This window comes from Xenopus laevis, chromosome 5S, assembly GCF_017654675.1.
Source record: "Xenopus laevis strain J_2021 chromosome 5S, Xenopus_laevis_v10.1, whole genome shotgun sequence".
Taxonomy (NCBI): domain Eukaryota; kingdom Metazoa; phylum Chordata; class Amphibia; order Anura; family Pipidae; genus Xenopus; species Xenopus laevis.
Window position 1 is genome coordinate 94,731,782 of NC_054380.1, and position 23,940 is coordinate 94,755,721.

Below are 23,940 nucleotides of genomic sequence, written 5' to 3' on the forward strand. Positions count from 1 at the left end.
TGCTATAAAATCAAATTAAGTCTTTCAACAGGGACAACACCTTATCGCTTTTTATCAGACATTCTTTACTGCAAAAATAGAAAGTCTGTGCTGCAATTATTTCTGAAAGCTGTCATTTAAATTATAATATTAATCAGTCATATCTAATATACCAGTATCTTGACATGGAGGAACGAACCTATCATTACTGTATCAGTTATTTATTCCTGTCCAATCACTTGTGTGGCAGTCAATTATTTGTCACAATTTACTGTAAGACCTTCTAATCAGCCACAACTACTGACCTATATTTAAAAGAAAAAAATCTTACAGGATATCATTGGCTGCTATTTAAAAAGGCATTGTAATCTTTACTTAGTATTGCTTTTATTAAAATGGTATGCTGTGAAGGGGTTATGGGTGCCATTATGGTAATTATCTTATCATGCACATACAGAACAAATCTTTATTGTTACCCCTAATTTACACAAGGGGGCAGAAATAGAAGTGAAATAGTAAGTACATCATTAATGTTAATATCTAATTAAGTAATTGCCAATGTATTTCTGCTATGACAGACATCAAAATGTCAACAGTTATGAGGCTGTATACCCGAAAATGAAACACTGCTTTAGGAAGGCCAAGCTTTCTTTCATTGTGGTAGGGCCCAAAGAAAAGTAACTCTAGTTTGCCGTGCCACCGGATTATTTACACATAATTTTCTATATTTTAGCCTTTCAATCTAGGCATGCCAGGGAGTTCAATCTACTTTTTTAAAGAGCGAAATATGTTTTTTCCCCTCTTACTGTCTTCCCCCAATATACCAGCCAAAAAAACCCAAAATTATTTTTTAACAACTTTCCAATATTCATGTATTCCTTTTAATAAGTAATTATTATATATGTTCTTACTTTTGATACCAGTACTCGCCTGTCTCTTTTTATTCCTTGCACTCCTCTTACCCACCACCTATTGAAATAAACAGTCTTTTGTGTCCTCCTTCCCTCTATCCCCTCCAGCTGTAGAAAATTCCAAAGTCAGGCATACAATATATATATATATATATATATATATATATATATATATATATATATATATATATATATATATATATATATATATATATATATATAAAGCTGTGTGAAATGATTTGTGAGCACGGAAGTCTCAAGGTGCTGGGCGCATTACTAAAAAAAATATATCATCTTATATAATTTGATATTTTAAATTTTAGATACTGGGTCAGTTGAACCCAAGTTTTCTGAAAGTTTGAATGATTGTTGAATAAATGGGTCTTCCATTTGCCTTATATAATTTACTGTGTATACGGATTTCCTGGGATAAGAAGTTTGCTAAGTGCAGGATAAGAGGCCACATTTAGCTTGATAAGATAACTTAGGATAATCTATCTTGCATACTAACCATCTGTGTATAATAATTTCTGGTTTTTGGTCACATCTCCAGCAACTGTCATTGTCCTTTAGTCCTGATTTGTATAACTAAACCCATGTAAAAAAAGTTTATATACTTGACATATTCCTGGCATCAGTTGGAGGATAACGATATACTTAAACTAAACTAATGAGAAAACATATGTACAAGAAAAAGTATTATTTGTTCCTTTATGGATATTAAAATAAATAAATAACCATGAAATCTGACTGCAGATAATAAAAACTTTTTAAAATTTCCTTTTTTCTCTGTAATAATAAAGCAGTGCATGGTACATGATTCTAACTAATATATAATAATCCTTATTGGTGGCAAAACATTCCTATTGGATTTTTTCTGATGTTTAAATGATTTTTTAGTAGACACAAGGTATATAATATATAATTACGGAAATATCCCTTATCCACAAAAAAACCGGTTCCAAGCATTCTGGGTAACATTTCCCATACCTGTATATTTTAATAATATTATTATACAAAACATTCCTAAACATTGGGCTGGTTATCAACAGTGCCCTAGTTCAGTGAATGTTTAGCTTATAAGGGAATAATATGCATAAATAAAATCTATTTTTCAGCAGCCATAAAAATGTTATCCTTGTTTCAAAAGCATGTCCTAGGAGAAAGCAAAAAACTGCCAAGGGTGAAGGCCAATGTTGCAAGGTGGCAGTTACACTTTTAGAAAAGAGATTTAGCAGCTTGAATTTTTGCTTTAGTGGAAATAATTGCCTCCTACCGGCAGTGATTTGAGTACATCACACACCTGGCCATTCTCTGGAGCAGGCTCTCTCTGGGATATCACTAGGGTTGAAAAAAGATACACAGAGAGGACCATCTGGTTGTTTTCATGATAACACATAAGAGATGAAAAGGGGTCTATTATAGTTGTAAGTGCATTAGTCACACCTGCGCATCAAATGAAGCGCACTCTAAAATAATCAGGCAGCTTTGCCCAGATTAGCATGCAAAACTTCTAATCCTTTTATTTGGAGTACTCGGATGACTTAAAAATTACAAGATAGGAAAAGGAATGAAGACAGCAATTTTTTGGAGAAATTCATGGTATTAAAGTCTAAAATATGTGCAGCAAATCTGATGGTTGTCTTATTCCCAACAAAGGCCTTAATCATGGTTGGGATGCTGTCATATTAAAAAAGGAAGGGGTAATTACTGTTATAGGACTACTAAACCTCTGGAACAGTAAGTTTAGTATACAATATACAGGATTATATATTTACATTTTATTCATTATATATATAAATATATATATTTTTTTATTTCTTTATTTTTTTCATCAGGGAATACTTAATTTATTAAAACACACAGGATTCTTTCAGTGAGTTATGTTAAATGGTTATCAATAGCAATCTGAACCTGAAAACTTTCTGGTCCTGCAGTGGATTCTTCAACTACAAAATGCAAATTTAGAGCATCCCCAACATTAACAAGAGAATCCAACTTTTATTATACTTTGTATCATACTAAATATATCTCTCAAGTTTTAAAACTTTATGTATTGTTCTACTCATCATGAAGCCTGCATTCTACTTTGAGTTGAATGTTGGGATTCTCAAGTTACAAAACCTAATGTACTTTTCTATTCATCTTAGTAAAAATGCATTTCAATGTCAAGTTCAAAAGATTAAAAAAATTTAGTTAGTGCTGTATTTCTTTTTGTGTAATGTACAGTGTAAATACCAGTGTAAATATCAGAAAGACAAATGTGACATTTTAAAATCTGAACTATGGGTCATGTACATTCTGTCTGCTCAGTCAACATGATGCCTTGATCATAGCAGCATATTCTCAGCCCCCCAGGATGAATGTAAGCAGGTGTTTAGGAACAGGCAACAAATTAAGATCTCTTGCATCTCAATACTCTGCTTCGTGTCATATGTCAGGGTCCGCACACAAACATATACTGAATAGTGTGATCGTAGGTCCTTATGTGGATTACCCTACTGAGCGGTTTGACTGATCATAGTGTTTGCTATGTATTACATCATCAGTCAACCCTGAACTGCCTGGCCTGTTTTTCCACATTGTGATCGAATTGATCTATTTAATTGCAACGGTCCATATAACAGATATTGAATGCTTTCCCTTTGTCCTCATTAATCAGTAGCACGTTTTGAACTTCAAATGAAAAACTATTTACCAAACCAATTCATTACAGTATGCTGTAGGCAATAATGGTATAAACTCCATTACTCATTACTGACTTTTCTTAAATTGTTAACAAAATAGTCTGTAACTGAGCCAGTGCCATGTTACCAGTACTAATAGCACAGCTATACGTTTTAAACAAACTTCAAATGCCACAGAAGAGCAACCTGCCGTCATAGAGCTGGGGAATTGATCCTTGAAACATTTGCCTTGCCTACTACATTATACGTTAATATGACCTTGTTTTTAAAGCAAAATGCCTGTCTGTGTTTATATCCAGAAGATATGCACTTTGCAGGTTAGTTGTATGTCCCACATAGAAGGAGGCATGGCTGGTATGCTAGGTAGGTTAGTGTTAGATTGGCTCAGAGGGACTTGATCAACTCAAGGCTGTTGTCTTTCCTCTACTGATGGCCTTTATTGGATGACACCCTTTGTCTATATTATTTCACATTGAGTATGGCTGGTGAAGAGAAGTGAAAAGTATTGAAGAAAATGAAGTATTGTATTCTTTGATGCTGAATTATAGGCATTAGACTGGGCATTAGGCCAGAAATGCAAATATGAGAAAGAAACTGTAATATAAAGAACAATCAATGGCAGTAACGGAACTATGTGGGGGCGGGCCCTGGTGGGTGATGTGCAGCCGCCCCCCCCTCGTCCGGGAAAATTTACGTTGCGCCTGCAGCCAACTCCAGCCGCCTGCAGTGCGCGATCTGCGGGGGTGGGGCCCTGGCCCAGTTGCACCCCATGCTCCCCCCCAGTTGTTACGCCACTGATCAATGGTAATCAAAGAAAAGATGACAAAATATCTAATGAGCCCTGGATCTTAATTTCTGTGTTTACAGCCAGATATAATTTCACCTAATTAGCACTTAATTTTACAAGTGCCAACAGCCAAACAGCACTAGCTTTGTGAAATCGGTAGTTGTGTCACGGCCGGCACCCAATACCAGAACAAATGCCAAGGACCCTGGTCTCAGCTCGGCTTCACCAGTACTGTGACCACCTTTGGGCTTCGGGAGGAGCCCTCAGCTTAATTGGGTGCCACCTGGACTTAACGAGGGGTACAAGGCGAGGAGTTCTGGCTGGCAAAGGGGCACAACCGGATAGCAAGAGTCTTTGGGCAGAAGGTCAAGGACAAGGCGTCTGGTGGAAACAGAACAGACCGGATCAGGACAGGCAGATAACAGACAGACTGGATAAGACAGAAGGATGGTCAGACAGGCTGGGTCGAGGCAGGCGGATATCAGAATCGTCAAACAGGCAAAGGGTCAAACCGGGTGATCAAGCAAGGGGTTAAGCAGGAAGAGTTGTCGTAGGCAGGCAAGGGTCAGGATACAGAATGCAGAGTAGTCAGGAACAGGCTGGGTCAAACACGGATAATCAGTCAGGATAGCAAATTCAGAAACAGGTAGCAAAAGCTCAGGAAACCACAGGATATGATCCTATAACGGGCACTGGCTACAGGTCTGAATGGGCCTTAAATAGGGAACCAATTGGCGCCAAAACGTGCGCAATTTCGCGCTGGCGCAATCACGCCAGCGCCTTTAAGAGGCCCGCCGGCAAGGGCAAGATAGGAGCGGCGCAGTGGGCGTCCATGCCAAGGATGCGGGCTGGACCCCGCTGCCCACTAGACCACCAGGGTAAGTTTCTTACATTTTGTTATTGAAGCAGAACCTGTGTTCTGACAAAACAGTAAAGTGACAAAAAAGTAAAACCACTGTAATTCTTTTTTTTGTTGTTGCAAATTCACATCAAATGGTGAAGCTGGTTATCACGAAATCGTGACCTGAAATCTGAATGACGTATTACAGTTGCAGCATTGTGGTTTTATGGCGTCAAATCCGAAAAAAATGTATGATTCTGATTTTTTCACGATTTATCAAATCTTTTTTCTGTACCAGATTTTTTCGAGTTAATTTATTGATAAATAAAAACTGTAAATGTAAAACTTTGTATGGTAGTTTGATCAAAGTGGTTTTAATAAAATAACGAGAATTTTTTTGATTTTAGTAAATTACCCCCTAAATGCTGCAGGATAAATATAGTTCTGTAATTGCTAAATACTTTATAGGACAGGGAAAGGCATCGTTATTGGCAGAGGGGTCCAGAGGAAAAAGTAACAGCACGATTCCTACCTTTTCCAGAAAACCCTCAGCAGATTTAGGGGCAGTTTTGTAATTTTCTTGTTTTTTGCGTTTTTCTTTGGTTCATGTAAAGCAAGACAAAAAAACATGATCACTTTTTTTTGCAATTGCAATTTTTTGCCACAATGGTGTTACTGTTATGTAATATGTTAGTTGGTACATTTCTTATCTGTGGACCTGCTGAACAGAGTTTTTGGGGTATCATAAAAGGCATTTATACAATAGTTTTTATTGCATTCCACAGATCTTGCAGAGAAATGTATCTGTATGTAACTAATGTAGCGAATTGTAACAGTTTAGAATCTGTACCTGGATTACTAAACTGTCAGTCTGATACACCAGAGAAAACATTAAACTTTAGACTTCAATTTTGCAAAAATGGGAAACAATTGGAAAAACCTCTGGTGAATAATCTGAAGAAAACTAAACTGAAAAAAAGTGAACAAACCCTTTAATCATTCTTTTGCAGTGAGACTAAAAACACATAAAAATGAGTACAGACAGTTGCACGAATGGGAAAAAACTATTTTATAGTATAACAATTTAAAAAATTTGGAAATATAGTGATGCCAAAATATATTTTGGAAATATATTAATTATCTATGATTTATAAGGGGGAATGTAATTAAAAGTCACAAGCATTATTTAAAATGGCGCCATTTGTGAATGTTTAGCACTGATCGCATTGTAAAATCAGTCACTGGCGAATATTACATTGCGCATTTTCGCTAAGCAAAGGTTTATCGTCAACACCTGCTCTGGAGTTTCGTTAAATATTTTGTAGCTAAAAAGACTTTGCGTTTGTGAAAAATGAATTACTCTGCGAATGTTGGCAAAGACCATTTGTTCGCAAACTTTACAATGAAGTCGTTCAGGCCTTTAATCAGCCAAAAAGGACGCAAACATGGTCGCTAACGTTTGCAAGCGTCTTTGCACTAGCGAAACATATTACATTCTCCCATAGAATTTCCTTCATTTTATGAGTTGACATCACTAACTTTTATGACTTCATTATTTGATGCTAATCTAATAAGTCTATAAATGTATTTTTTTTTCATTTTAACATACATGCACCCGTACATATTTGCTGGTTCATCCCTTTGTGTGAGTTAGGGGATCTGTATGTTGCACATTTCAGCTGTTTCAATGGCAAAATGAAAGATAGAGACTATAGGGCTCATTCCCATCCACAAGTGCAGTGAGCAAAGTACAATGTCCAGTGCAATCTCCAGTGGCATAACTAGATTGTGCCAGGACCCCTGCAAAACAATCTTCAGAGGGGCCCGACACACTCCAATGCACATCCTCCCGCCCACTTCCCATCCCTGCCTCCACCCCATCCATGCTGACCTCTGCCCCGCCCCCACTTCACACCCCAACCCTGCCCACTCCCGCCCAACGACTCCCCCTTCCTCGCCACAGGTAAAAGAGCTGCTGGGGAGGAAAGGGTTTTTTATTAGCTCTAGAGGAACAGACCCCACAGTCCGGGCCCCCCTGTGACTGGGGGTCTGCTTCCTCTATAGTTATGCCACTGGCAATAACCATTTTTTCCCTAAAATGCAGTGTTTCTTTACTAGAATTCCAGCGTCATTGTGGTCTCAATGGGGGATGGTGTGTCTGAAGGCAGGAAGGACTAAAGCTGGCCATAGACGCAAAGATCTGATCGTACGAATCGAGGATTCGTATGATTTTCGGACCGTGTGTGGAGAGTCCCGACATTTTTCGTCCGGCGGAGATCGGTCGTTTGGTCGATCGGACAGGTTAGAAAATTTCTGTCGGCTGCCGATAATATCTCTGCGTGTATTGCCGATCGTACGATTTTCAGTGGGAGACTGTCACTAGCTTTGGTTGGACATAGATATCGTACGATTGCTGTCAGGGGCAGAACATTGCTGATCTGTTCTTTAACTAATCTGACTGGTAAGACTTTGATCTGAATGGTTAGTGGCGGGTCGGGAGATGTGAAAGTCCAATCGTACGATGATTCGTACGATCGGATCTTTGCATCTATGGCCAGCTTAAGAGGTGCAAGGAATGCATTTTGATGGAAGTCCCTTTAATGAAAGGGGCTTTACGCACAACTAACTGCAACTGCAAAGTACCCCTTATGTAAATTACCCATTATGCCTAGAAAAGTAACCTGGCACCATAACTAAACGAGAAAGGACAATAATGAAGATTCTAACAAAAGTTATTCGAAGAATAAAAATTAGCAAAACAAACAAAAAAAAAACATTCATAATGTGACATTGCTCATTTGACAGTTTAACAATGGGAATTTAATTACCCATTGCTTTTTTTAAGACCTGCTAGAAGGAGATGAGTATTAATTTGCCACAAACCAGATCATCAGTAAGTTCCTCTGCTCTGCATTTTGGATGATTCATATACTAATAGTATCCAGTGTCACAAAAAGTTTCTTTTATTACACAACAAGGTCTTGCAAGCTCTCAACTGCCATACATCAGGCCAGTAAAGGCAGATCCACTGCCCAGCTAAAAATAGGACTGAAATCAATTCGTATGTAGACATACAGCTTAAGATATCTTCCGCCATAAAATGATCAAGTGCTTCAGTTAGGTGATATTTCAAGTACATTATGAGGCTGTCTGGACCCATCTGTTTTTTATTGCTCTAAATAATGTTTAACATTAAACAACACTTGCTAAATGAGTAACATACCACACACATTTATCACACCTCTGGGAAGGTCTGTCAACAGATCGGTGTCTAACAAGGGTCTTGGCCCTCAATCATCAGTGCTAATGACTGCACATTGCTCCTGAAGCATAGAGAAACAATTTATCACACACATTTGGTCTGAAGAAGGGTTGAAAGAATTTGCAGCTAAACAAACTGCAATCCCACTGAAAAAGGACTGGGAAGATGATTGCCTAACACAGCATACTGGGACTCGAGGCTCAGTTATTACAGGCAACTTATTAATGAGTATATAAAAATATACTGAAAACAGATCTGTAGAGTAGAGTGTTTAAAATAAAGGTTAGCATCTACATTTAATACAATTGTATAGTGATTTTATGCTAATTTGTAGCCAACTGAAAATCGCTGCCATAACATTTAAAAAAAGCCACATGAAAAAAAATGGCATTGAATATTTCTGCTTTGCACCACTTTTTAATAGTTTGTATACCGGCAGGTTATTCACTAGTTTGCAATGTTGTAATGGATCATGATTAAATTCACAAGTCTTCAATGAAGCCAACTAATTCGAATAATCCATCTATTTTATTAAAATGTAGTCTTATATAGCTTTTTTAAAACAGGCTTAACATGCATACACTATATACTGTTATGGAAAATGATATTTCTATATATTTAAGACAAGCATACAGTCTTATGCTTTAGCATAAACATTTTGTTGTATATTTCTTTTCTCTGCATCCTTGTTAATTATCAACCTGACACCTATGAGTGCTCATGTACATCTGCAGTACTTCCTGATTTCCATTCCGAATCTAGCTCTCCTGCGCCCAGTTATGCATGGGGATTCTGGAGTTACTGCCACTTCCAGACCAAACAATAGCTCCAGGGTTCCCTTTGCACCCAGTGTCAATAGATGCAGGGTGTTTGCAAAGCAGCTGAACACATTCAGTCTGATTAATCGACACATATCTTCTTCTCTGACAAATATTTCAACTAACTGTCAGAAAAATGTTTATAAATGGGAAAAATATAGAACTGCCAGATCCCTTAGTTCAATACTTGATAAATATTCTGTTTAGCAGTTAAACATTCATTGCTGCATTTCAGTTTTATTATATGTTATGGTATAGGGCAGCCCAGGAGGCTTATTTGGGGATGTGCCCCAAATTTAAATATATACACATTAGTATTGTTTAAAGGGATACTGTCATGGGAAAAAATTTTTTTTTTCAAAATGAATCAATTAATAGTGCTGCTCCAGCAGAATTCTGCACTGAAATCCATTTCTCAAAAGAGCAAACAGATTTTTTTATATTCAATTTTGAAATCTGACATGGGGCTAAACATATTGTCAATTTCCCAGCTGCCACAAGTCATGTGACTTGTGCTCTGATAAACTTCAATCACTCTTTACTGCTGTACTGCAAGTTGGAGTGATATCACCCCCCTCCCTTCCCCCCCCAGCAGCCAAACAAAAGAACAATGGGAAGGTAACCAGATAACAGCTCCCTAACACAAGATAACAGCTGCCTGGTAGATCTAAGAACAACACTTAATAGTAAAAACCCATGTCTCACTGAGACACATTCAGTTACATTGAGATGAAAAGTTGGGGGGCAGTTGGGAAATTGACAAAATGTCTAGCCCCATGTCAGATTTCAAAATTGAATATAAAAAAAATCTGTTTGCTCTTTTGAGAAATGGATTTCAGGGCAGAATTCTGCTGGAGTAGCACTATTAACTGATGCATTTGAAAAAAAACATGTTTTCCGATGACAGGATCCCTTTAACTCTAAGCAGGTCCCTGGAGCCTACAGATGACACACACATGCCTGTCTATACAAGGTGCTGAGATGATTGATTGCAGTAGGAGGATCCTGCCAAACTAAAACCAATAAAGACTGCCATTACACTGACTATGGCTGAACTAATGTTTGTTTTGCAGTACACACTAGTTGCATTTGACCTCTGTTTTTCTTTACATAAGTGTCTTATTTAACACATTAGCAGTAAATGGTAGCTCATGTATGCCATTGATCTAGCAGAACTGATGATAAATTATCAGGACACTTTTAATAAACTCTTTTCTTTTCGGAAGGCAGAATCTACTTAGCCAATCGCTTAATGGTAATGGATCATTTACAGTTATTAATGGATCATGGAGAGGTACTGCTTATTCTAATTTGCTTGTAGACTGTATAGTAAACACTTTTGTAGATTTCAAGACGGGGCAGTGTTGGTTTTTTGAGATTTTACAGTACAGGGTTTTTACATTTACATTACAGGAATTACATTTTAATGTGCAGAATCTGTGATGTCACATGAAATAGATAAAAAATTATTTCTAAAATTCTCTTGTTGTTTATTTATTTACAAAACTCTCTCTCTATATATTCTCAGGGTCGGACTGGGCTAGCGGGACACCGGGAAAATACCCGATGAGCCCCGCCCCTCATGGGACCCCGCTGGCGCAGATCCGTCCGGTTAGCTGGCCCCATAAAACAAATTAAAAAAATGTGGCCCGACATGGCATGATAAAGAATTTTGGTTGCCAACATTGCAGGCTGGTTTAAGGTGCATAAAATAAAAGACTGGGATCCCCAACATGAACAGTCAATAGATGTCAAAGACTTATACAGTATATATTATAGTTTAAAATATGAGATACTGCAGGTTATGTAGTTCAATTTTATTTATAATCATGTTAGTATAATTCTATCATGTGGAGGACCAGCCGACAATACCACTAAATAACTCTACTCTACAATGAACATTTGATTTTCTAACTACACATACTCAGTTCAATCAATACATTACTTAAATTCATCCACATAAAACCAATCATAAATAGTAGCAATAACTTTCATTTAAAAGAAATGTTTTTCTGCAATAAATAGTCCAAAATAATACATAACAAACACAATATACACAACAGCATATTTCCCTTTGTCGAATTCCATTTTTAAGTCTAGACCTTCACATCTTCCTGCATTCAAACCTCTTTCCAAACCATTCATTCTCGTTTTTGTTGAAATAAGATTTCTAATATCTAATATTTTGTTAGCATTATTTTCTTTTCATGTCCTAGATGCAACCTTCTCATTTTACTGTGTCTTTATAAACTGTACTTAACATTTCATACATTTTATTTCGCTCCATCAGCTACTTTCAGAAATCTCATTTCAATAATCCATGAAATCCTATAAGGCCTTGCCATATGGATTACTTTAGTTGAAGTTTGCCAAACAGGTAGACAACTAGAGCGTTTCCATTGTTTATATAGAACATGTGAGATGTGGTGAAATGATGATGCAGACTAAACAGCAAACTTCTATCTTGTTATGTTTTTGGCTTCTGTACCAGCCCAAGGCAACCACAGCCCTTTTGAGATTTGAGTCTCCAATCATGCCAAATTAGCCCCCCATCTTCTTTTCTGCTGATTCAGTACACATGCTCTGTGCTGCTGTCACTTACTGAGCTGAAGGAATAACTCTAAATATAAAGTACATATTGGGGTAAATTTATCAAAGAGTAAAGTTAGAGATGGCCACAGTCCTCTAGCGTGAAATACCGCCTCTCTTCATTCATTTCTATGGGATTTTCTATGAAAGCTATAAAAAAAAAAGTAATTCATAAAGATAATTACCACATGGCAGCACAGAAACCAGTGCAACTAGCATCATCTTATATTACAGGCCAACCTCATTTTCTTCTTGGTAATTTGCATGACCCCTAAGCTTAGCTTCTCAACAGCTGCTCAAAGCCCACTGAGTATGTGAGTGTCACAGCCACTCTCCCAAGATGGTGACCCCCTCGGACAAGTTTGAAGTCCAGGATCATTGCAGGTGCCTAAAGATGAATTTTTTTAAATATGGCATTTTTAGCCATATTCATTTATAGGGGTTAGTTCTCCTTTAACTTAGTAGCTTGAAAAGCTTGAAAACTGCCTTCTACAAGCATCTTTATATTTGGTCTTTATATTTAGTATTTTGCAATTTTTCATAGTCTGTTTTCATTATAGCTCTCCAGTTTGAAATGTGTTTTGAATAGTTGCTATATGGTCCGAGAGGCATGTGAAATATTGTGTTGTATTGAATGGGGGGGGGGGGAAGTGTGACCCTGTATAACTAGTTGTGCATAAAGGTAGTTTGAGGTTATATGCAGTATGGGTAATGTACAGGTATGGGATCTCTTATCTAGAAAGCTCAGAATTACAGGAAGGCTGTCTCCCATATATCCCATTATAAGATAATAATAATTATCATTATTAAAAAATGATTTCCTTTTTCTCTGTAATAATAACAGTACCTTGTTCATGGTCCCAGCTAAGATATAGTTAATACTTATTTGAGGCAAAACAATCCAATTGGGTTTACTAAAGGGGAACTATCGCAGAAATGAAAATTTAATCTAAGCTTCAGCATACTGAAATGAGAAACTTTTTAAAAACAATCAATTAAATATTCTGCATCGTATCTGAAATAATCAAGTTTATCTCAATGATTATCCCTCTCTCAGCATCTGTTTCTCTTCTTTCTGTCTTCATGAAACGATTGGGTGTCAGATAATCATTGATAGTTAGATCCAATATATGTTATAGGGGGGCTCCTTTCTTAGCAGATGAATTAGAGCTCATTCAAAAAAACTGATTCCAGTACAAACACAATCTAACAAAATAACTGCCTTTTACACAAATTCTGCATGTAGACAGACCGGATTTCTGGTGATTTTAATAGAGTAAGCTTTAATACATCTTCTAGGCAAAAGGAGCCCCCCTATAAGATATATTGGATCATTCACCTGACACCCAACTCCTGAATGAAGACAGAATGAGAAGAAACTAATGCTATAAGAGGAATAATGAAGATAAACTTGATTATTTCAGAAACAGCTCAGAATTTTTAATTGATTGTATTTACAAAGTTAATTTCAGCTAATATTAATTTTTCATGATAATGAAATGTTTTAATGTTTAAATGGTTGTTTAGTACCATTTTTCTATTTTTTCCCTACAAATCTCGAAAAATTTGTGGTTGTCCTAAATTTCCTAAAAGCTCTAAGTATTAATAAGTATAAAAAACACCTCTAAATAGTTTCCGGGTTCGCAAAAGTTATATTGAATTTGAGCAAAGGAAAATGTGTTGACGCAAAGGCATAACTTTTTGCATGGTGAATATTTTTTCTGTCATTGACTTTTATTACATTCCCCATAAGTGTTTCACCACATGAAACTTATTTCTGAAGTACTCCCTTTATCTCTAAGCTTATGCTGTAGCTTCAGTTCTCTAGCTCTATTATAATTTTCCACCAAGAAACCAGCAAACAATGGCTTATTTCTAACCAGCCATTCCTACACAAACACATTTTCATAGAAGCGAAACAGGTCAGATTCGGCCATCGCTAATTGGGAATTAAATTTTCCTTTTCTGTTCTTTCAGAAAACTCACCAGACATAGGCATATAGAATCCATACATAAGAATTCCCAGTCTATTTGTCACGTTGTCTGGCACTGACTTGGGCAGTTCTGATGATGCTCTTTTCTACTTGGATGAATCTGGGAGTAAAACTGCTCTAGCACCAGTCTTTCTGTGTTGTTTTGGCTCTTCATTTTTTCATTTTTAATTTTCTCTCCGAGGAGATCTATGTATATTGTTGGGCTCATATAAAAAGAATATCTGTTATGATACCTTGATATATGAGAAATACTGGATTTTATGCAAATTTTCCAAAGTCTGTAGAATGTTTTTGGTAATTGTCATTTCTGCTTAATTATCATATTTCTCTACTCGCTGTAAAAACAATACGGAACATAGCAGGAGAAATTTCAGAACATATCGGTCGTGAAAGAAGAAATTAAATTAGTCACACCTCTTTAAACAAAACATATGCAACTTGTAAAACGTCTGTGAAAATGTTGTCATGTCAACACTTAGCCATTAAAAAGCCATCATCATAACGATACAACACTAATTACTTCAAGCATGCTTGGTTCAGCTGCTAAATTATCATTTCTTTTTTTCTACATAACATTATTTCTTTTTTTCAGCCAACATAAAGGAATTGTACTGTAAATGAGGGCATACTCGCTACACTGCTACAAAACCCTGAGTGTTCATTTCATGTGATTATTTTGATTATTTGCCTGACATTCCTTTTTTCATTACTCAATTCAGAAATAACCGAAATGGCAGGGGCGCTGGTTACATTCAGAGTTATGTCTTAGAGGCATCTTGAATATTAGTTTTTGAAATACATGTCAAAATATGAGTTACATGCAAATCTATTCTATAGTAACTGTTTAAACATATTTTTTTCTCTATAAATTAATCATTTTGTTCCATACTGGATACAGAGAGACTAAAGCTTCCCAACAATGGGGCAAATTCACTAAAGGGCGAATTCTCGCCAGCGAAGGCTCCACCATACTCTGCGCCACTTCGCCAGACGCAAATCCGCTACCACTACACTATTTTGTTAAAATGCAAAGTTGCATCTCTGTAGTTTCGTTAGCGTTAATTCGTCAGCACAAGCATTTCATAGCAAACTTTCGCTAGCGTTTGTTTCTGCCTAGCGAAGCTTCATTAGTACTCTTACATATAAGAGGGTACATATAGGTCGTCCAGACGTCTATTAGAGATCTTGCTGCAAATGTTTGAAATGGACACTAAGGGGCAGATTTATCAAGGGTCAAAGTAAAAATTAGAAGTAAAAAAATCCAGATTTCGAGCTATTTTTGTGTACTTAGAATTTGAATACATTTTGAATATTGAAATTTATCATGCATGTGTCTTTAAAACTTTAACCATTCGCCATCTAAAACCTGACAAATTGCTGTTTTAGCCTATGGGAGACCTCCTAGGACCTATTTGGAGTCGAAGCAAAAAACTTCGAAATGAAGTAGATCGAATACGATGTTACTTCGATTTGAATACAGCCTATTCACCCGCAGAAAAAAACGTAAATTTTTTGAAAAAATTTCAGTTGGTCTTTTTTTCTTGAAATCTCAAAGTTATGGGAGTTCAAAAAAACTCCCATTACTGCAAAATTCGTCCCTTGATAAATCTGCCCTTATTATTACAAATGTCCAAGGAAGCAAAATAAAGACAAACGAGATCCTCTAATGTCCTAGACATGAGCCCATCCTAAAATAAATGTGGCATGCCCCTCAAATTGTTAACACAAACATTTTTAATAGTTAGGACTTTTGAAGGAAATCTAACTTTAAAATATGAAAAAACGCCAGTGTTTTTTAGAACTTTTATGACTTTCTGGCATACAGGATATAATGTCACTGACATAAGATTAAGGAGGATGTAGCTTCTTCTTATCAGTTCGCCAGGTCTAAGGTGGCGAAGGAAACTCTGGCGAAAGAGGTAACGTTTTGTAAATTTGCACTTTAGTGAATTTGCGGCGTAACCATCGTTCACCTGAGCGAAAATTCGCCTTGGGATATGGAGCGAAACTGCACTAGCGACAGTCTATCAAATTCACTATCAAATTGTCCTCTATTCCTGTTAGTACACTGGCAATGTCCCTGCAGATGAGATTTCTGGTGAATTTTTGCTAGCGATGGCCACTTCACCCTTTAGTTAATCTGTCCCTTAATGTTGGCCATGGATTTGTCGCAAATTACTTATATTAAGAATCGTCTAGAAAACAGTATATTTCAGTTTAAACAGCTAACATTTATGTGTCACTGTATCAAAAAGTGTGTTTTTCAGGGCAGAGGGCAGGGATTAATATAGCTTTATACCTCTAAAAATATCCACGAAAAGCAACTCAAATGTAAAATGGTATTTGTCAATATAATGCAAGAGGTCATGATGAAATATATATATGCTATTACTGCACAAGATTACATCTACCAACACTATACTGCATATGGTCCAGGGAGCATTGTTAGGTTTCTAAAAAAGAACAGCTGGGCCTTTAAATCCTATAAAGAATGGAACAATAAAACATGCATTTGGGAGCATGGTACAGTTAATCCAGCACCAAACAAGCTCTTCTAAATGTATCTTTCTGTGCAGGTAAATGGAGTCCTGCTGATACTCAGATCTTCTCTTTTTATCAATGGGGTAACCTCCAGGGGACACTGTTTTTGTGCTTGGAATCCTCTGATGCAGTGCATTAGTATTATATTATATTAGAAGGATTCCTACTTATAAAGCCATGCTCTTTTGTTGTTTAAGTACACTAATTGCTTGGTGACAAAACATACTGCTTCAGTTCCACAACTGAGTCACGAGTTATTTTTTAGGAAACAGAGAAGGCTGCATGATACATTATGAGAAGAAATGTTAACAACAAACAGAAGCAGTGTTAGCATTAGTGATGGGCGAATTTGCAACGTTTTGCTTCGCCGAAAAATTTGCGAAATTCGCGAAACGGCGAAAAATTCGCGAAACTGCGCCGGCGTCTAGTTTTTGACGCCGGCGCCCGTTTTTCGACGCTGGCGCCCGTTTTTTTGACGCTGGAGAATTTTTTCAGCGAATTTTCGCGGGCGCTTCGCGAATTTATTCGCTGGCGGCGAATCGCGCACATTCACCGCGAATTCGCGCCTGGCAAATAAAATACTACAGGTATGGGATCTATTATCCGTAAACCCGTCATCTAGAAAGCTCCGGACTACGGGAAGGCCATCTCCCATAGACACCATTTTAGTCTTATAATTAAAATTTTAAAAAATGATTTATTTTTTTCAATGTAATTATAAAACAGTACATTGTACTTGATCCAAACTAAAATATAGTTAAAGGGATCCTGTCATTGGAAAACATGTTTTTTTCAAAACACATCAGTTAAGAGTGCGACTCCAGCAGACTTCTGCACTGAAATCCATTTCTCAAAAGAGCAAACAGATTTTTTTTATATTCAATTTTGAAATCTGACATGGGGCTAGACATTTTGTCAATTTCCCAGCTGCCCCCTGGTCATGTGACTTGTGCCTGCACTTTAGGAGAGAAATGCTTTCTGGCAGGCTGCTGTTTTTCCTTCTCAATGTAACTGAATGTGTCTCAGTGGGACATGGGTTTTTACTATTGAGTGCTGTTCTTAGATCTACCAGGCAGCTGTTATCTTGTGTTAGGGAGCTGCTATCTGGTTACCTTCCCATTGTTCTTTTGTTTGGCTGCTGGCGGGAAAAATAGAGGAGGGTGATATCACTCTAACTTGCAGTACAGCAGTAAAGAGTGATTGAAGTTTATCAGAGCACAAGTCACATGACTTGGGGCAGCTGGTAAACTAACAATATGTCTAGCCCCATGTCAGATTTATTGAGGACAAAACAGTCTTATTAGGTTCAGTTACTGTTTAAATGATTTTTAATATACTTAAGGTATTGATATCAAAATTACAGAAAGACCCTGTGTCTGGAAAACCCCAGGTCACGAGCATTCAGAACAATAGGCCCCATACTTATATAACATATATACCATTGGGTGCTTCACTTGCTGCCTTGCAGGAAATCAGGTCTTCAACTACAAACAACAACTCAAAATCATTCAAAGAAAAATATTCGAAGCAGAGGAAGAACATTGTTGTGATAAAAAAACAACAGTATAATATTAACAAAAAAAATAAGCAAGTAAATTTGATAGCTTGTCTAGATTTATAGGATTAAATACTTTCCACTTATTCAAAGAGGATTAGTCTGGATACATGTATTGGTTTAGAACAGATTCATTTTAGAACTCAAGAGTTTACAATGATATGACTGAAGGGAAAGGGAAAATCCGATTCAGCTTCAGCTTCTATCTTCGTGCCACAGATGTGGAAGGAAAGATGATCCAAACGGCACAATAGTGAAGTTGTAAATAATCTTTAATCACCTGAGTCATGCTCCAGGAAGCTTACTGCAGGATAGGAAAGGGCCATCTTTTTAAAGACTCTGTCTACATACGTTTTTTTTTAGTCTGTTTATTTTGTGTGTGTGTGAATGAAATAGAAATATAAAAGTGAAAAAGTAAAAAATTTTGTCACATGTCCATGAACTATTACATCCTCATGTATTATTTTTTTTTTGTAACTTAAATTTTATTTCTCAGCAAAGAAAGATACAGCAATAACATGTCGGATACAATTCTGGCATAGACCATTGAAAAAAATGACATGAGCTTCAAATAACATGTTGGGGTCTAGTGCAGACATGCATGATACGTGTTATACATGTTACATCGTACACATAACAATGAGTATTAGAACATGTATATAAAGTCAAACATCATGGGAAAGGAGGAAAAGAAAGACAGATAGAGTACAACTAAAGAGGGGGGGTGGGAGTAGTAGGGGAAGGGGTCCTAAGTTCACTGAATGCTAACCGTGTTGCCATACCACGCGTGAGAAGGGGTCACGGTTGGGTGGAATCTGAGAAAAGCTCCCAAGGAGACCAGACCTTGAGATACAGGGGGATTCTGTTTTGCATCCTTGCCAAATTGTATTCATACCGTTTGATACCATTAACCTTGTGCTGCACTTCTCGGAGGGAGGGGATAGAAGAGGTTTTCCATTTGGCAGCAATCGAGATACGGGCAGCTGAAAGTATCTGGTTAGCCAGCTTTTGTGTGTGCTTAGAAAGCTGCTTGTACGGTTTCCCCAAGAGTACATGTAAAATGCATTTATCCAGAGTTTGATGGGTCACCTGATTTAGCAGAGTTAAAATGTCGTCCCAGAATGTTAGTAATCGGGGGCAGAACCAGAATATATGGGGTAAATCCCCTCGGTGTCCGCAATCTCTCCAGCAGCTAGAGGAAGTTTCCGGGAACAACCTATTGAGCTGAACTGGAGTGTGATACCAAAACATTAAAATTTTAAAAACATTTTCCTGTTGCCTAACACAAGTGATCCCTCTTTTGGTATTATCCCAGATCGCCTCCCATTCCTTAATATCGATCCGTCGTCCTACACAATCATCCCATTTTTGCATATAGCTATGTCTAGATCCCGTATCCAGGGAGGGGCAGACTAACAACTTATAAATGGAGGAGATTAAACCTTTTTGGGGCAACCCCCGGACCGCCAGACGTTCAAAGGGAGTAAGTGGGTCATCTCTTGTCACCAACAGTGGGGCATAGTAGTGCCTTAGCTGAAAATATGCATACCATGAGAGTGAGAGACCCGGTGCCTTATACCGTAGCATTTCCCTCGTTGGGAAAGTGCCATTGGCCAGCTGGGTCAAATCCCTCAGGGTGAAAAAAGGGGCATGTATCCATTGTTGGACGTATTGCGGATTTAACGCAGGCTGGAATTGAGGGTTGCCCAAGTGCGAAAGTAGTAGGGATGGGTTTGAGGCTAGCTTATATTTGAACCGTAACCTCCACCAGAGTCTAAGTGTATGCTCCGTGGCCTTAAGCATCTGCACTTTGGGCTTAGCCTTTCCCAGGTTGGACCAAACCCAGGCATTAGGATGGTAGGGTTGATCCTCATGTATTATTACACAGTAGCAACATTTAGATTGTTACAATGTTGTCACAATAATTTTAACAAGTAATATTGCAACACTGTGGTTTGTTTTTAACTTTGTTTTTAATCTGTTATTTAGAATAGCCTTTTGGTTCCCTGTAATGGGGTTAGACAAGTTTAAGTTTGAGACCATTTAAGTAATACTGATGTGCAGTCACGGAAGTAAGTTTGATTGGCAGTCGCTAAATCTTGATGTCAATCAGACTGTTGTTTTCCAGCCTGATCATGTGTATAAAATGCAGTTTTGGTATTGTTACTTTGAGAAAGGCCTGGGATCAGGTCGAAACGTCAATCTGTAACTTCTACAATAAAACATTTTTTCTTTTTAAGAAGTCCTGAGAGTGCAGACCTTATTGCATTGGGATATTATATATATATCAATTATCAGTAGACCAGCACTCCCTTTTAAAATGTGATACTTTTTATTGTCATAGTATCAAACCGACGTTTCGGTCCACATTTGGACCTTTTTCAAGGATGATACAAAAACTTTCTAAAAACACATTAAACTCCATTACAAACCAATCAGTGCCCTCTTTCAATCAGCATTTCAATGTGAATCATGTGTTTCAATTAAGTGTCTATCATATATAGTGAATATACATATATATATATATATATATATAAAAAATCAACAATTTCATATCCATCATTTATATATCAATCGTGCATAAATGCATATCTTTGTATTTCAATAAAACCATATATATATATATATATATATTCATTTTTTTTTATATATATATCCAGGGGCAGATTTCTAATTTGGCTGCCCCTAGGCCAGAGGGTCCTTTTGACCGCTCCCCCTTGCGAAGATTCCTGGCAGAGCACTGAAAATTAGGCTCACCAGGGTCGGGCCAAGCTGAACGGGCACCCGTGGCAAACCCTTCCCGCAGGCTACCACGCATGGACTGTGGCAGAGGGGAGGGAGGGGAGAGTGACAGAGGGGAGGGGATAGCGGCTGAGGGGAATGAACACAGATTAGGGGTAGGACACTTTAATGGGTACCTGCCCAGTGCCCTGACTATCATTGTGCCCCAGGCAGGTGCCTCAACTTTCTACTCCTAGTTCCTGCCCTGTTCCTAGCAGGAGATTTAAAGAGTTTTGCATCCCCAGTGCTCCCAAAGAATCAGAATGGGTCTGGGCAGCATGTTGTCCCTAAAATTGTACCATCCTAGGTCCAGGCTTTTGAAGCCTTCCCGCAAATCCGAGCTTGTGTATATCAGTAGATTTAACATCCATAATCTAGTTTTGCCTTAGCTGTTTTAGGTATAATGTAAAATGAATGGAAAAGCAGGGATTATGTTTAACACCCATACCAAATACAGTCAGTAACATCTGCCATGTCCCAGTGAAACTCATAAGTGAGGCAGACTTCACAGTTTAAGTAACTCTGTTTTTAAACTGTTAAAATGTATTAGTAGGATACTTCATCCTGTTTTTTATACCAAATTATTGCCCAGCAGCAATTTTCTGTCAATTTGTGGACCAGCTATGCTGATTGGAGGTGCTTTTGATTCCCAGTGATCTCAGCAGCCATTGTGCTCCTTAGTTGGTATAGCCTTCCTTAGACAGGACCTGGATTTTAGAGGGAATAGTTATAAAGCTTAGAACCTTGGGTGCTGTAAGGACATATGAATGGACTGTCCATTGACATTTTCATTATGGGGATATCCGCCAAACACAACTGGATATTGGATATCATATTAACATTTCTATAGTTGGTGCAAGCTGACAAGAGCAAGGGTTGATCATAACACCTATATTAAATGTGTTTTAACCACATTATAGAAGAGTGACTGCTATATTTTGTGACTGTTAGTTGGCCTCTTGGGGATCCTTTTGTAATAGTGGCCTTTTTTGTTGGTTCAGTTGCTTCTTCTATTCAGCAGGAGGCATACAATCAACCGAAAAATACGTTTTGATCCAAGTTGGAATGCGTCACCTATAATTTGAGAATTGAGGAGGAATAATGCACCCCCGATGGTAAATTAAAAGGATATAACAATTTACCTTGGTGTTTTGTGGCTAACATAAAGCTTTATACGCTCATGAAGCCCCTCTGCAACTTCAAATCATCTTATAATTTACCTCTACCTCTCTCTGGCAGTTCTCCAATGAGCAGTGGCCAGCATTACAGCAACAGAAAACTTGCCTGATGGTATGTGAATGCAGCTAGGATAAAATCTGTGTAATGTGCTTACTGTATAGGGTGGCTATTTTATATTATTATATATTTTTTTTCTTATTTGGTCAGCAGGAATTGATAGTTTATATATGTGGTACAAGATATTCAGTTTCATATGATCTGCTTATTGCGTTAAAGGGCAACTAAAAATAGAATAAAATAGAATAATGCTAGAAATGCTGTATTTTGTATACTAAACATAAACATGAACTGTTTTCAAAGTTGGCTGCAGGGGGCTGTCATCTTGTAACTTTGTTAAACATCTTTGCAAGACCAAGACCACGCACATGCTCAGCGTGGTCTGATCAAAACAGCACAAGTCAAATCATTTCTGCCATAGAAGCTGATACAGCAAGACTGATTAATAATCAGAATATGCAGACTGCACCGGTTGCTTTATAGGAAAACAAACAGGGCCGGATTTACATAGCGGCTGCCCCTAGGCCCGCTGCTGTTCGTCACCCCTGTCCCCTCCCATTCCTTTGTGTACATGCACAAATTTTCATCATCAGATCGGGAGCACTGGGGATTGGCGCATGGGAAATTTAAAGAACTATTGTATCTCATGCTCAGCTCCAGATTTTCCGAACCAATGCGGGTGTGGTTGGGCTTCATGCTGCCCCCTAAAATCCTGCCGCCCTAGGCCCGGGCCTTTTTGGCCTTTCCACAAATCAGGGCCTAGAAACAAACAAAGCTGCTCGAGTTCTTGGAAGAAAGATGGGGGCCTCCCCCTGCCATTTGAAAGTATGATTGTTTCCCCGCAGAGCAGTTAGGGGCCGTTTGAAGTTTCCTATCTGCAGCTGTCAGAGCAAGTAAAACAAAGGAGGAATTTCACTGCATACAGTCAGGTTTATTATAAAATTTATAGAAATTTTTTAAATGAAGTATATTGGAGATATATTTCTTTTTCATTAAAGAAAGTAAAAATGGGATTTAATTTTTTTTGCCTTTACATCCCCTTTAAGTAAGGTAATAAAATAAAATGTTTCTAGCTATGAATAAACAAATGCCTTATTGTGACTGTCCTTGGTGCTTATAGCATACTGTACAGCACTTATGATTCTGAAATGATGCCCTTGGATGGAATGGGGTCGGACATACCGTGCAAAAATGCACTGTTAATGAAATTTGATGTTATGCAAACTTTTTAGATGTTAAGGATAACAATCCCTTAAAATGCTGACCCATTTGTGTCCTAATCACTTATTCCTAAAGCCTCGGCTAATGGGCACAACTGAGGGAGCTATGAATAAGCTATAAAGCTACACACACATATTCAGATTTTTGTTTTTCCTGTCACGCTGAAGGTTATCTCCCTGGTTGCTCTAGAAATCAGCTGACATCCATTTCCCATGATGCTTTAAGCGCTGTCAAACTGTCGATCATGCTGTCACCTGACCATTCGTTCCCATGGTTCTTTCAGGCTTCAGCTATGATAAATTGAAAGGCACTATTATCTGCCTGTTGTGAAGGGGAGCTGTTTAGGCTTTGATAAGATATCACTAGTCCCAGGTGAAAGGAGGCTGACAGCACATCAAGACAAGACAACACATGGAAACACCAAACATGGGACCACAAGGTTTACAAACATCTGTTGTCATTATTTACTATCCCCTGCTCCATTTAGGTTTCCCACTTGCTCTTTGCTTAATGAAACGGAGACTTCGTCTTCAAATGTGCAGCAAAATCAGCTTTAATGCAAAAACAACCAACATATAAATATATAATTTTACTGCACATGCGCTAATACAACTCTTTACAGGGATACATCGTTTCTTGAGTAATAACAGAAAGAATTACGGATGATTATGGGGGATTTTGTTTTATATTTCAGATAAACACACTGTTCAAAACATTGCAAAGACAATACATTCTTGC

General features: G+C 37.7%; 1 protein-coding gene across 5 annotated transcripts in view; it reads right to left on the reverse strand.

Moving 5' to 3' along the window:
* LOC108718087 (transcription factor Sox-2) overlaps positions 1–23,940 on the reverse strand; it is a 278,551-nt gene that overhangs the window by 67,092 nt on the left and 187,519 nt on the right. The window lies entirely within an intron of this gene.